Source organism: Nerophis ophidion, linkage group LG19 (assembly GCF_033978795.1).
Source record: "Nerophis ophidion isolate RoL-2023_Sa linkage group LG19, RoL_Noph_v1.0, whole genome shotgun sequence".
In the NCBI taxonomy this organism is placed as follows: Eukaryota; Metazoa; Chordata; class Actinopteri; order Syngnathiformes; family Syngnathidae; genus Nerophis; species Nerophis ophidion.
Window position 1 is genome coordinate 6,299,504 of NC_084629.1, and position 13,221 is coordinate 6,312,724.

The window sequence follows — 13,221 nt, forward strand, 5'->3', positions numbered from 1 at the left end:
GGGTTGCAGGTTCGATCCCCGCTTCCGCCATCCTAGTCACTGCCGTTGTGTCCTTGGGCAAGGCACTTTACCCACCTGCTCCCAGTGCCACCCACACTGGTTTAAATGTAACTTAGATATTGGGTTTCACTACGTAAAGCGCTTTGAGTCACTAGAGAAAAAGCGCTATATAAATATAATTCACACTGATGTCACATGAAGGATTTTTGAAGTGACATGTAAAAAAACACAATTAATGTAAACAAAACCTGGTGTTAACTTTTTGATATCCAAATAAAACACAAAGCAGTTTGGGTAATGAAGATGGAGTCTAAAAAACAAGCTTTGTTCTTCTCCAACGCCTCCCTAGTGTTTCAGTACGACAGTTTGGCCAACAACAAAAAAACCCACAGTGATACCTCACACATCGAACAAACAATCTTCACCGCGTTCAATTCGATGAGATGACAAAACATTACAGCTAGTATTGATGTTATTTGAACACGGATATAGTTTGCAGTTAAATAAAGGAGTGAACATCCCAGTAAACAAAGTAAAAACTTAATAAATATAAACAAGTTGTGACAACGTTCACGACACATCGCCTTTGCAAAACATCAAAGAGTTTTCTTCTTCGCTGTATGATTTTAGTGTGGTGACAAGTGCGTCTATCTCCAAAATTGTCCACACCTGTCTCCATCTAAACACGGCAGTGCGCTCTTAAACGCACGACGGGTAGCGAGGGAAAATGACGTTAAACCAATCGCTTGGCTCCGTTTAATCCGAGGGGAAATCTCCGCGGCTAAATCGGTGTCGTTGGTCCGCCATGATTGTCAAGCCAAACAACGCTAGTACGCATGCGCCTGATTTTGTGTTGCCAAAAAAAATGCATTAATGAATCATACCTTGTCTATTAAGAAGTAAAAAGTCAAGGGCGGTTACGGCATGTTCTTTGACGCAAATGTTGGTCAATTTTTTGGGCTTTACGGCAAATGACCAGGGCGGTCGCGGTAAAATTTGAGCGCTGGAAGCTGAGCTAGATCCAGAAAAAAACTCCTGCGCCAAAAAAGATCACTCTTGATATAATCAAATCGATGTGGACCATAACACTGTCATTTGTATATTATGTTGATAAAACAAATATTAAACAATAATTAATTGATCAATAATTACATAAGTTTAAATTCCCCTACTTTTGACTAAATTGTTAATGTTGGTGTAAAACATGACTACAACACATCCATAATAACGGGCAAAAAACACTTTCATTAGCAATTTATGCCATCTAAAATGAATACTGAAACAAATCAAATAATAGATGATCAATTTTCCAAAGAAGATCAAACTAATTGAAGTCAATTGTCCATCTGACTTATGACTAAGTTTGATGGTTAGCACATTAAAAATGGCACTTACAGTACATCCAAAGTAAACTTGAATATATTCTGAGTGAATGAGGCCCGAGGCTCTGTTTTGTACTTGTAATTTCCATCTCTAATGTTACAAGAGTCTGATTAGTAATTAGGACAGCCTCATTTAAATGCATGTAATGAGCTTTATAGGTTTCTGTTCCACTGGTGAGTGGATAGCATCTTCACCATATGAACGCATGCTGACCTCTAACGACGCAGCTCGTCGAGTCCTCCAATCGGCTATAGAGTGTAATGAGTTTATCGTGCCATCTCTCACATAATTGACCTCAAGCGTGTTTTTCGCAGCATAACTATTAATCTTATTTTCCAGTGAATAATTTGAGCAGTCTGCAAAGAAGAGAAGTGGCTCACACACAGAGACTGCACGCGGAGGGATGTGTGGCCCCTAGATATTAATTTGGAGATGGATAGGAGTCTTAAAGAGGATTAAAACTCTATACAGGCTACTCATTTCACATGGCTGACTATACCACCCAGGCTACTGTCTGCGCTCCCAGCCGCCGCTCGGCATGGTGGAGATTTTAAATGGTGACAGTTAAAGTACAAAGATGTCCAATCCCAGACTATTTCATGGCATATTTGGCCAGAGCATCCTGAAGGAAAAGCAAACTGTCAGGGACAGTTCCTGTTAATATGGTGTCCATCACACACAGCAACACTGCCCTCCTCCTTTATCTACTGGTACTGCACAAACCATTTCTGCTGCCTTCCTGACAAAACTGCATTATTTTCACCTTAACACTTGGAAAGCCTGTCATACTGAATACAAAACAAAAATATTACCTTGCTAAATACTCACAACTAAAATGATTTCATCCCTAAAATGTGAAAACAGGACACGCATACAATGAACAAAGACTGGATTGAAAATAATTAATTCTGAAGATAATGAATTTGGTTTTGATTGACCCTGTCAAATTTGTATACACAATATATCTATACACATGTTATACTGCAGTTATATCGTAAATTATATAATGTTTACTGTATACGGGTTATAGATTGCGATAAGATCATGCATCATATTGGGAAAATGCCTCCTATTTATTTCCCCCTAAATCAGCATAAACACAACAAACAAAATATTAAAAGGAAAGTAATACTTCTCCAATTAATATTTTTTAAATAGACTATTCATAACAATTGTACTTGTGCATGAAGGTATTGTCAGATTTTTCACCTGTACATTAACTTTAAAACATTAACATTTGTTCGTATTTCATCATATTTTTGTATCTTAAATTCCAAGGCTAGAGTGTACTTAAGTACTTTTTTTTTAATCTCACCCTCTTGTCTGGAAATCCCTTGACAGTCCCAACTTGTTTTTTCCACAGCTCTTTGGCACCATCCTGTGTTGAGGTGGCACTAACCAGCTCTATAATGGAGAGGCACAAGTGTAAATCAGTAAATCAGCATATAATTAATCAAATTATTATTTTTATTACATTTCTTACAAAGCAAAGACATATCCAGATAGACAAATGTCCACATTTAGTGGATTTATTTCCCCTTAATTCCTCCAAAACAAAACAAAAATCCAGTTCTTCACAGAATAGCACAATTATTCAAATATGGAAAATAAATTAACTGTATTTTGAAATGTACACAGTGAAAATGTTATTTAAAAAAATCTCAGTTTCACCTTGGTTTATGCCTACAAAACACAAACAAATTTCAAATGCTTGCAGGTTATGCGTGAAGTGTCAATTTTACAGTATGTAGCGAACCTTCAAATATCCAATCACATGCTTACTCACATTTACTTGTCCCGTGAATTATTTTCAACTAAATTATTTTCAACTCCGCTTATCTCTCCTTTGATTTGATTTAAAGTGTGCCGATCGCACCCCACTTTAGCAGGCAAAACAATCTGTGACCAATTGAAATCACATCGGCATCACGGTTCATTAAGTCGCTGTTGTACTCACACTTACAGAGACCTGATAAAAGCACACTCATTTCTACATTCCAGTTGACTGTGGGCAGGAATTCTTTTAATCCTGCTCAGTCCAGTGAAGCTCACGAGGCCTCTTGTTTAAAACAGTCTGTGCTCACAGGAGCGTTCCCAAGATGTGGCGACAAATAAGACTATACACTAATTACGTTGAAAAAAACATAATAGGTGAGTCAACAAGGCTGAGAATATAACCTTGTTTTTCCATTGCTTGGAAATGATTGCACATATTGTTGTAAAATACATGGCACAAAAAGAAATGATGACATCAAGGGCAATGAAACGTGGGTGGATGTTTCTCAATTCATTCGAATTAAAGCTTTTGCACAATGCAATGAGCGAAAACGTCAAAATAATTCCCTCCTTCATGAGGTACAGTCTTGCGTTTGACAGTAAATTCCATACTTTGACTCACAGCGTCAGCAGTCCCATGGAATGCGGCTGGAATGCATCAAACAAGGGAGTTAGGTGAAAGAGACGAACAGTCATGAGTCTAAGTCACAACCAACTTTCATGCTTTGGTCAACGAGAGTCCAGTCACAAGTGGAACCTCAGGGATGTTCAAGAGAGCCTTGTGATACACGGAAACGTACACATAGTACTGAACAAAGACTCATGACTCTTACTGGTCAAAGGCTGGGGTGGCCATTCCACAGCGGTGGTACATGTACGGCACACAACCTCGGCTTGTAAGTAAGTAAGTACACTGCAAAAAGTCAATGTTAAAAAACAAGAAAAACAAAAAACAAAAATGAGGGGTATTTTATTTGAACTAACCAAACTTATCTGCCAATAGAACAAGAAAATGTGGCTTGTCAAGACTTTCCAAAACAAGTAAAATAAGCTAACATCACTGAACCCAAAAATACCTCAAAATAAGTATATTTTCAGTAATAACAACTGTACTACAATACGACTACGTATTTTCTATTGTTTCGTTGAAAATAAACAGCAAAGTTCAATTGGCTGTCATCTGTGTCAAAGTCATGATAAGGCTTGAAATAAGAAATGATTACTTTAAAAAAGCAGTTTTATACTTGTGAGTGTTGATGACACAGCTTTGCAACAGTTAATATTCTAGTTTCAAGCATGTTTTTTACTCAATAAAGGTCATCAAATCTCAGCAACAAGCTGTAATATCTTACTGAGATAATTTACGACCAAAATCCTTAAAACAAGTAAAACACTAACATAAAATCTGCTTAGTGAGAAGAATTATCTTATCAGACAGAAAATAAGCAAATATCACCCTTATTTGAGATATTTAATCTTATTTAAATTTCAGTTTTTGCAGTGTAAATAAGTACATTTTATTTATGAAGCGCTTTTCACAGATAAAATCACGAAGCGCTGTACAAAACATAGGTGAAGTAAAACAACAATTCAATTCAAAACAACAGGGGCAACATCATAAAAAGAACACAAAGTGGATTAACAAATGATAGTAAAAAGGTGCATTAACTAAAAAGAGAAGTTTTTCAAATGTCTCTTAAAAGATTCGACACATTCAAGATCCAGGAGGGACTGGTGAAAATTGTTCCAGAGTCCTGGAGCTATAGCCTGGAATGCCAGGTCTCCGCAGGTTTTAAAATGAGTTTTGGGGATCTTTAGAACAGTGTTTTTCAACCTTTTTTGAGCCAAGGCACATTTTTCGCGTTGAAAAATTCCAGAGGCCGCCCCCATCAGAAATCATTAAAAAACGAAACTCTGTTGACAGTAAAAGTCGTTGTCGCAATTGTTGTATATGACTTAAAACCATAACCAACCATCCATCATTATAGCTCTTGTCTCAAAGTAGGTGTACTGTCACCACCTGTCATATCAGGCGGCGACTTATTTGAAGTTTTTTTATTGTTTTCCTTTGTGTAGTGTTTTAGTTCTTGTCTTGCGCTCCTTCGTGGGGACATTGTTGATTGTCATGTCATGTTCGGATGGACATTGCGGACACCGTCTTTGCTCCACAGTAAGTTTTTGCTGTCGTCCATCTAGAGCTGGGTGATATGGCCTTTTTTTAATATCTCGATACTTTTAGGCCATATCGCGATATACAATATATATTACGATATTTTGCCTTGGCCTTGAATGAACAATTGACACATATAATCACAGCAGTATGATGATTCTATGTGTCTACATTAAAACATTCCTCTTCATACTGCATTCATATATGCTACTTTAGAACTTTCATGCATAGAGGGAAATCACAACTAAGTCAATTGACCAAAAGTGTATTTACTAAAGTTATTAAGCAGTGGTACAAACATTCATGTCATTTCCAAAACAGAAAATGCAAGATTGTCAGAGACATTTTAAGTGTCGAATAAAAATGTGCAGCATAATAGGAAATTAAATAGTATTTGTCCTTCACTATGTGGTAGGTTACTACAGACTTTATTAAATTATCTTCATTCTCTAGTGAATGACTTTTCAAATGATGCTACATATAAGCAGTAATGCTACTTTTTATAGCAACGCTTGTGCCCCATACTTGACAAATTACGATTGTCTGTTCGACATACGAATGTCCTGCAGTCCTGGGTTCAATCCCAGGCTCGGGATCTTTCTGTGTGGAGTTTGCATGTTCTCCCCGTGAATGCGTGGGTTCCCTCCGGGTACTCCGGCTTCCTCCCACTTCCAAAGACATGCACCTGGGGATAGGTTGATTGGCAACACTAAATTGGCCCTAGTGTGTGAATGTGAGTGTGAATGTTGTCTATCTGTGTTGGCCCTGCGATGACGTTGCGACTTGTCCAGGGTGTACCCCGCCTTCCGCCCGATTGTAGCTGAGATAGGCGCCAGCGCCCCCCGCGACCTCAAAAAGGCAATAAGTGGTAGTAAATGGATGGATGGATGTGATGTTCGACATCTTCCCACTTGAAGCCGAACCACCGCCAGACGATCGACCCGCTGCTGTTTTTATTGGGAATTAAGTCTTCCTTTTTTTATTACCAGATTCACAACTTCTTTCTCTCGTATTACGACTCGTATGGCTACGTTAGCATCACAGCAAACGTTACCCAGTCTGCTACCTCTCTGCTGGGTGAGGGTGCATACATATGTGACGTATGACGTGACAGTATGTGACATGTGTAAGTTTGTGCGCCTGCTTGTCTGTGAGAAGGAGACACAAGAAGAGCCTGTAGTGTAATGCCCGCAGCTAAAAGCAACTGGGTGAGAACGGATACTCGAATATTACGATATAGTCATTTTCTATATTGCACAGAGACAAACCCACGATATATCGTATATATCAAAATATCACTCAGCCCTACGTTCGTCATTCTGTTTTTGTTTACTTTGTAGCTAGTTCAGTTTTAGTTTTGTTCTGCAAAGCCTTCCCTAAGCTTCAATGTATTTTTCTTAGGGGACTCACCTTTTGTTTATTTTTGGTTTAAGCATCAAGACACATTTTTACCTGCACACTGCCTCCCACAGTTTCCGACATCTACAAAGTTTTTAGCTACCAGCTGCCACCTACTGATATCAAAGCGTATTAAACGGTTACTCTGCCGAGCTCAAAATAGTACAGACACTCAACAACAACACATCATTTGCAGACTATAATTACTGGTTTGCAAAAAAATGTTTTTTACCCAAGATAGGTGAAATTAAATCATCTCCCACGGCACACCAGACTGTATCTCACGGCACACTAGTGTGGTTGAAAATCACTGCTTTAGAAGACCCTGGTCTGAAGACCAGAGGCGGCGCCCTGAAGAATAGTGCCATAGCAAGTCAGTTATGTACTGAGGGGCCCCACCATGCACCAATGTTTGGATCTCTGTTCTTGCGGCAAACATTTTGCCTTATTTGAGCGCTTGTATTTGATTAGAGTAAAAGACCGATGCAGAGCCGCCATGGAAAAAAATGCAAAGAAACACTGACAAGTGTGACATTTATTTGATGAAATCGTCCAAAGTGGAGCAATGCATCTCTGAGAACATGCTTATTGTGTCTTGTAAACTTAAATTACTTATTTCCTTGATACCATGTTTTTTTTACAATTAATGAGCATCAAATATGTACATGTATTCTCATGAGGATAAAAACAAATCATATTTATAATTTTAATAATTGTAATAACGGATTAGATTTAGTTGCGATGAGGTGGCGACCTGTCCAGGGTGTACCCCGCCTACTGCCCGAATGCAGCTGAGATAGGCTCCAGCGACCCCAATAAAGACAAGCGGTAGAAAATGGATGGATGGATTAGATTTAGACATAACGCTTTTCTAGACACTTAACATGCTTTAGAACTGACAACCCACTCTCCATTCACGCATTGCAATAAGCTGCATTTGTAGCCACAGCTGCCCTTAGGTAGAATGACGGGAAGGTGGCTGCCAATTTGTCCCTAAGGTCTCTCCAACTACCACCAAACATTCATTCACATTCATTCAGTAAATTTCAGTTCAGTTTCAGTTTATTTCGAACATGCATACGATACAATTCCAGTTATTTCATTACAGCACGTCAGAAATGGAGTAGGAAGAAGCAGAGCTTGTTTAATCCTACCCCTTTTCATACCAAAGCCATTTTATTTAATTTCTTTGTTCTCTGTAACAAAACAGTGAACAAATAAATAATGAATAAATAATATACCATAGTAAGCAAACAAATATTACAAACCTCGTTTCCATATGAGTTGGGAAATTGTGTTGGATGTAAATATAAATGGAATACAATGATTTGCAAATCATTTTCAACCCATATTCAGTTGAATATGCTACAAAGACAACATATTTGATGTTCAAACTGATAAACATTTTTTACTTTTTTTTTGCAAATAATCATTAACTTTAGAATTTGATGCCAGCAACATGTGACAAATAAGTTGGGAAAGGTGGCAATAAATACTGATAAAGTTGAGGAATGCTCATCAATCACTTATTTGGAACATCCCACAGGTGTGCAGGCTAATTTGGAACAGGTGGGTGCCATGATTGGGTATAAAAACAGCTTCCCAAAAAATGCTCAGTCTTTCACAAGAGCGGATGGGGCGAAGTACACCCCTTTGTCCACAACTGCGTGAGCAAATAGTCAAACAGTTGAAGAACAATGTTTCTCAAAGTGCAAGTGCAAGACATTTAGGGATTTCAACATCTACGGTCCATAATATCATCAAAAGGTTCAAATAATCTGGAGAAATCACTCCACGGAAGCGGCATGGCCGGAAACCAACATTGAATGACTGTGACCTTCAATAACTCTGACGACACTGTATCAAAAACCGACATCAATCTCTAAAGGATATCACCACATGGGCTCAGGAACACTTCAGAAAACCACAGTCACTATATACAGTTTGTCGCTACACCTGTCAGTGCAAGTTAAATCTCTACTATGCAAAAGTGAAAGCCATTCATAAACAACATCCAGAAACGCCGCCGGCATCTCTGGGCCCGAAATCATCTAAGATGGACTGATGCAAAGTGGAAAAGTGTTCTGTGGTCTGACGAGTCCAAATGTCAAATTGTTTTTGGAAATATTCGACATAATTTCATCCGGACTAAAGGGGAAGCGAACCATCCAGACTGTTATCGATGCAAAGTTCAAAAGCCAGCATCTGTGATGGTATGGGGGTGCATTAGTGCCCAATGCATGGGTAACTTACACATCTGTGAAGGCATCATTAATGTTGAAAGGTACATACAGGTTTTGGAGCAACATATGCTGCCATCTAAGCGCTGTCTTTTTCATGGACGCCCCTGCTTATTTCAGCAAGACAATGCCAAGTCACATTTAGCACGTGTTACAACAGAGTGGCTTCGTAAAACAAGAGTGCGGGTACTTTCCTGGCCCGCATGCAGTCCAGACCTGTCTCCTATCGAAAATGTGTGGTGCATTATGAAGCGTAAAATACGACAGCGGAGACCCCGGACTGTTGAACGACTGAAGCTCTACATAAAACAACAATGTAAAAGAATTCCACTTTCAAAGCTTCAACATTTAGTTTCCTCAGTTCCCAAACATTTATTGAGTGTTGTTGAAAATGTGATGTCACACATGTAAAATGCCCTTTCTCAACTACTTTTTTCTTTTTTTTTTATTATTATTATTTTTTTTTTTTTTATTAAATCAACATAAAAATACACAAGATACACTTTCCATTAGTGCATCAACCCCCCAAAGAAAACCCCTCCCTTCCCCATTCACACTCATCCACACCCACTCACACAAAAAAGGGTTGTTTCTTTCTACCAAAATTCTGGTTCCTACAACATATATAACACAGTCTGCAAGGGACACAGTCCCTGAAACACACATGATTGTGTGTGTTGCCGGTCCACTAACACTATCCTTAATTACTATTTTTAATATAATTGTTTTATATAATTTTACTTTCTTTTTTATCCAAGAAAATGTAATTTTTTAATCTCAACTACTTTGGCACGTGTTGCAGCCATGAAATTCTAAGTTAATTATTATTTGCAAAAAGTAAAAAATAAAGTTTATGAGTTTGAACATCAAATATCTTGTCTTTGTAGTGCACTCAATTGAATATGGGTTGAAAAGGATTTGCAAATCATTGTATTCCGTTTATATTTACATCTAACACAAAATCCCAAATGGTATGAAATCAGGGTTTGTAAAAACATAAATAATCTTTGTCTCAATGAAAACAAGGGGGAAAAAAGGGATCAAGATGTTCATGAATTGATTAACGTGGACCCCGACAAGTTGAAAAACTTATTCGGGTGTTACCATTTAGTGGTCAATTGTACGGAATATGTACTGTACTGTGCCATCTACTAATAAAAGTATCAATCAATCAATCAATCATAATTCTTGTTCTGTGTACTTTGTGAACACCTGTATTTTGAACAGTCTCTTAAACTGAATCCTATTGGTGCTTTGTTTGATTCCTTTGGTTAATCCATTCCATGATTCAATTCCACATACCGATATGCTAAAGGTTTTAAGTGTTGTACGAGCATACAAATGTTTAAAATTAGATTTTCCGCTAAGGTTATATTTCTCCTCATATGATGAGAAGAATTGTTGTACATTTTTGGGTAGCAGGTTATAGTTTGCTTTGTACATCATTTTTGCTGTTTTCAAATGCACTAAATTGTTGAATTTCAATAATTGGGATTTAATGAATAAAGGGTTTGTATGTTCTCTATCTCCAACATTATGTATTATTCTAAGTTGCTTGTAACACCGTTAATGAATGAAGCACACATTTGTAGTTGTTTCCCCATGTTTCTACACAATAACTCAGATATGTAACACTAGTGAGCAGTAAAGAATATGAAGTGATTTTTGGTCTAGAACATGTTTTGCTTTATTCATTATTGATGTGTGTCTTGCTACTTATGTTGTATATTTTTTACATGTGACTTCCAATTCATTTTATAATCTATTTTTACAACCAAAAATGTGATTTTTTTTTACCCTTTCAATATGTACTCCCTCTAGCTGTATTTGTGTTCGACTTTCTCTTCTACTGTTACCAAATAGCATTATTATTATTCATGCACCAGTGTGAGCAACACTGGGCGCAAGGTTGGTGTAGTGTCTTGCCCATGGACACGACGGTAGTGACTAGAATGACGGAAGCTGGATTTATACCAGAAACCCTCAAGTTTCTGGCTGGCTGCTCCGCCATCTGAGCCATGATCATTTTGATCAAAATGATCAAAATCCTGTGTTTTGTCAGTGTGCTATCACACTAGTGCGTACTGTTGTTTACTTTCTGTTATCACGATGATAGTCACTACTCATATGTTGAGGAACACATACAATGTATGCTTTTGATAATTCATATTCATCAGTGCAACGTCAAGTAGCATCTCTTCCCACATATCTTTTTTAAGTCAATGACGGTTTGATGCTAGTATTTTTCTTCATTGATAAAGCTTTAATTTTTTTCCGTAGCATGTCGGATCAAAATCTATTTCTAACATTTCAAAAAGTCCATACAAAGCTTGCAGACAGCTGCTGCACACATATTTTCCGGTTGCATTTTCAAAGATCCCTTACTTTGCATGCATAATGCATTTTTCTGCCCGGTTTTGAGCGTACACAGGCTTTGTAATTGAGGCCCCGCGTCTTAGTCCTATGTTGAATTTTGGACTATTTAATGTATTTTCAAAATATCCTTGTGAATACTTTATCTAAAAAAAAAAAATACGCATGTGGACACGCACGACCAGAATGCATGTTAAAAATCAGGCAGTGACATAGGAAAGAAGAATGATTAAAGGGGAACATTATCACCAGACCTATGTAAGCCTCAATATATACCTTGATGGTGCAGAAAAAAGACCATCTATTTTTTTAACCGATTTCCGAACTCTAAATGGGTGAATTTTGGCGAATCAAACGCCTTTCTGTTTATCGCGCTAGAGGCGATGACGTCAGAATGTGACGTCGCCGAGGTAACACACCCACCATTTTCATTTTCAACACATTACAAACACCGGGTCTCAGCTCTGTTATTTTCCGTTTTTTTGACTATTTTTTGGAACCTTGGAGACATCATGCCTCGTCGGTGTGTTGTCGGAGGGTGTAACAACACTAACAGGGAGGGATTCAAGTTGCACCACTGGCCCGAAGATGCGAAAGTGTCTGCCGCCAGACCCCCATTGAATGTACCAGAGTGTCTCCACATTTGACCGGCGATGCTAAGGCAGACATGGCACAGAGATGTATGGATAACCTGCAAATGCATTTGCAACGATAGTCAACGAAATCACAAAGGTGAGTTTTGTTGATTTTGACTGCCAGCTAATCGATGCTAACATGCTATGCTAATCGATGCTAACATGCTATTTACCGGCGGTGCTACAGCAGACATGGCACAGAGATGTATGGATAACCTGTAGATGCATTTACAACTATATTACGTTTCCTTCCACCCACATTTAATGCGAAAAAAACACTTACCAATCGATGGATTTAAATTGCTCCAGTGTCAAAAGATGCGAAAGTCCTGATCGTTTGGTTTGCACATTTTAACGGCGATGCTAGCGCAGCTATTCGGCCATGCTATGGCTATGAATAGCGTCAATAGCTATTCGCTCAATAGCTTCAGTTTCTTCTTCATTATTTTCATACTCCAACAATCTGTTTCAATACATGCGTAATCTGTTGAATCGCTTAAATCCGAGTTTGAATCCGAGCTAATGTCACTATATCTTGCTGTGGTATTCCCATTGTTTGTTTACATTGGCAGCACTGTGTGATGTCACAGGGAAATGGCCAGTGTCTTCGCAGAGAGCCGAAAATAAGGCACTTTAAAGCTTTATTTAGGGATATTCCGAGACCGGTAAAATTTTGAAAAAAACTTCAAAAAATACAACAAGCCACCGGGAACGGATTTTTATTGTTTTTAACCCTTTTGAAATAGTGATAATGTTCCCCTTTAAACATATCAAACGTTACATAGCTTTTTTGCATTTAGTTGGCACAGGTTGACTCTTGCTCCCCTTAGATTAAAATGAAAGTGGGTGTTACTCGCCAATCATTTTCCTTACTAATTACATGGTCTATGATGCCACGAAACAAACTCAAACTGTGATACTTGGCAGCAAAAGAAAATTACTCGTATCACTTGAATCATGTAGCTTAATTCCTTTTGGAAAACAATGTGAAACATTCACACTAAACTCTCTTCTGCCCTTAAGATAGGCTTGGTTTTCTTTTTCTAAGAAATTACATTTTAAGAAAACAGTTGGCAGAACAATAATCATGTTATTTGTTGCACTAATTTAACCCATATGAATTATGTTTTGCAGACTAAAACTATAATCTGATTTTTTTTCCTGTTCTTAGAAAACTGCATATCTACAGTCTGAATAAAGTGACTTAAGGTCTTATGCCTAATAGCCCTTCCAGCAAAACATGTTT

General features: G+C 37.9%; 1 long non-coding RNA gene across 1 annotated transcript in view; it reads right to left on the bottom strand.

The window, feature by feature from the left end:
- Positions 1 to 13,221, bottom strand: part of LOC133537914 (uncharacterized) — a 275,398-nt gene that overhangs the window by 254,290 nt on the left and 7,887 nt on the right. Inside the window, exon 2 of the long non-coding RNA XR_009802890.1 lies at positions 2,699 to 2,787. This is a non-coding gene — a long non-coding RNA (uncharacterized LOC133537914). The remainder of the gene's footprint in view (positions 1 to 2,698; positions 2,788 to 13,221) is intronic.